At 36.6% G+C, this 2,961-nt stretch overlaps 1 long non-coding RNA gene across 1 annotated transcript; it reads left to right on the plus strand.

Moving 5' to 3' along the window:
• Positions 1-224: 224 nt before the first annotated feature.
• LOC116380180 (uncharacterized) lies at positions 225-2,707 on the plus strand. Its single transcript, XR_004212516.1, has 3 exons — positions 225-1,274; positions 1,982-2,137; positions 2,647-2,707. It is a non-coding gene; the product is annotated as an uncharacterized LOC116380180 (long non-coding RNA).
• Positions 2,708-2,961: the final 254 nt, after the last annotated feature.

Here is a 2,961-nt window from a genome sequence, read left to right on the forward strand (position 1 = left end):
CACACACACACACACACACACACACACACACACACACACACACACACTGATTTAACACATTCATGTGAATATTTTGACAGTTGCATATACTGTACATGTATTTATTATAAAGCCGGCCGTAATATGTTATGTATATTTGATATATTTCATTCAAAGTGAAGGCAGGATTGTTCACTTTTTGAAGATAATGCAGATGAAGGAATTTTTTCTAATTTATATGTAATATTTTTTACCAAATTTTCTCAATGTAAAATGTCTATGACACTTCATTTCTGTTAAATTAAGCTACTTGACTGTTGTTGTTTTTGGTTTAGTTTTTTTCAGATGAATGAATAAGCCAAGTCCCCTCATCTGTTTCATAACCAATTATAACTCTTTTCACATCTTTTAGTCTGTCATTAAACAATCCATGGGGCAGAACGTTGAAAAGACTTGACAGGCTTACATGAGTCATTAGTTACAACCGTGTTTGTGAAGTCTGTTAATGCTTTGATATTATGTTTTGTCTTAACAGCATGACAGCCAGGTAAATAAAGACATCTTATAATCAGTATATTTTGATTCATATTGCCCTCTGCATGAGGCTAGCCAAGCTGATGACGTGTGTTTGTTTGTGTCTTGGCTGGCATCTGAGGGCTCCTGCTCCTCCACGCGGCAGCTGGAAATCACTTTCTCTGTCCTTTATTAATCTAAATTTGATGTTTGTCAGTTCAGAAACATTTACGCGGAATTTCTCACATTTATAACTCTGCCTTACTTGAGTCATTACCATAAATATATTCAAATATTATTTTATAATCAAAGTGTCTCTACACATTTTTTGTGGGACTGCAAGCAACTGAATTCACTGATTTGACAATTTATTTTCCCTTTCCTCTTGCATAATACTGCAACCTGGACAGTACCTTCCATTACATACACTTGAATTATGCTACTGAAAACTGATTAATATCATGCAATCTGCATTATTAATATGGACACACGGCATATTTAAACTTGACATCCAAGCATCGCTCTGCTTCTGGATACATGATGCAATAGCTTCCCTGCTGCAGTAATTGAGCTTTTTCATTATTACACTACTGAGAGACAGGAAATGCCATGGAGTTTGACATTTCTTTAGCTGTATGTACTTTTACTAAAACTATTCTAGGTCGGAGGTCACTTTGAAGCGGTATGCTGGCTGTCTACGGGAGATTGAAGTCTCGAGGACTCCCTATAGTCTCCTCAGCAGTTCAGATTACACTGGGGTCACTAAAGGATGTAATGTAGAGGTAAGATTCTCTACAGCTATGCGGTATATTTAAACTCTTACAACACTTAGATTCTATTGCAGAGGTAATAGAGGACTGTCTACTTGCATGTCACATATGTAGAAATATAGATCTGCAGTATAGTATTTGCAGAATCTGCTAAAACCTCTCTGTATAATCGTGTTTATTACGCACTGCTATTTAAGTGATTTATCATCATCACACACAGTTCACTCTGTTTCTTTTGTACGTAACTTTATTCAGGAAGTAGAAGTGTGTTTCAATGACATACAAGGCATTCACCATGATTTCTACACACTGGTGCCATTCATTCGCGAAAATGTGCCGCCATGTTCGCAGAGTGTATAAAGATTGTATGGAGGATTATAAAGGCCCAGGGTTGAGTATATGTATCGTGAAGGTCTTTCTGTACCTTATCCGTCTTTTGTCTTCCTTCACCACTCTGCTATGCTCCAAAGGTGTGTGTGCGTGTTTGTTTTCACTTTGAAACCACACTCAAAATAATGAGAAGTGACTGATGGTGCATCTGTGAAACGACATGAATCTAAAAGTTGTCTCTTGCACTCTTAGAGTTAAGCTTTGACTTTTTTTTCCACTACTTTTGCTTTTCAAATCCTTGTTTTACTTTTCCATCCGACTGTTATATAAATAATTTAGGACTAAACAATATGTCTATTAACTGATGTATGCTTAAATACTTCTCACAGAACCTGTATACAGTCAGTTTCTCTAAGCCGGGATACATGGAGCTGGCTGGTCTGTCGCTAGCGGTTGGCACAGAGATCAGCCTGTCATTCAGCACTCTGGCAGACACCGGGACCATAATGCTGGCAGTAGGCGGAGCTTCACCAATCGGCCAGCAGGTTCGGTTTCATATAGTTTCTTCATTGAAGTTGTGACTCACTTTCTTAACTTTGTGATGTATTTTACAGCTTCGTAATTTCTACATCATTTTAGGAAGAATCATGTAAAAACAATTGTGATTTGATACAAATTAAAGAGGAATAGGAAATTGCTTGAATGATCAATTTAAAACCAAAATAATAAACCAAACCAGATACAAAACCAAATACATTTGTTATTAATTTATTACTGAATAATCTATCATATCTTTATGTTGTATGGTTGGATGTAAAGACATTATTTTCGTCTCTGGGTCTGGGTACAGTAGATTATTGAAACAGATTATTTGGAAGTTAACACTTTCTCTATTTTCCATGTATTGTATAATAATATTATATATATATCAATTATTAATAACAGTTAGATATGAATCCCTTTGTTGTAAAATATAAGAAAACTTAGGGACCTGTAAAACCACAAAGCATTAATCCATCTATTCTCCCATTTTTTGAAAATCTTTCCACCACAGGCCCGAAAAAATAACCTCCTTAACTCCAAGAGGAGACGCAGACAGTCGGGAGAGGTGGGTTCAACACATGGCCACACTCATACTCACCCAAATGCTGTACCCCTTTACCGAATGATGTTTTCATAAGTGCATATTAATGAGATTTGCATTTTTTGGCAACTGGGCTAATTGGATTCTCTTTTATCAAAATACACACACACACACACACACATGTCCATTGACAGATACTGATAGTAGCTGTCCTAGCTTTTAGCCGACCATGCAAGCACACACACACACACACACACACTCATACGTGCACACAAGCATTCTTTC

The sequence above is a fragment of the Anarrhichthys ocellatus genome, unplaced genomic scaffold (assembly GCF_004355925.1).
Source record: "Anarrhichthys ocellatus isolate YVR2014 unplaced genomic scaffold, GSC_Weel_1.0 scaffold6321, whole genome shotgun sequence".
In the NCBI taxonomy this organism is placed as follows: domain Eukaryota; kingdom Metazoa; phylum Chordata; class Actinopteri; order Perciformes; family Anarhichadidae; genus Anarrhichthys; species Anarrhichthys ocellatus.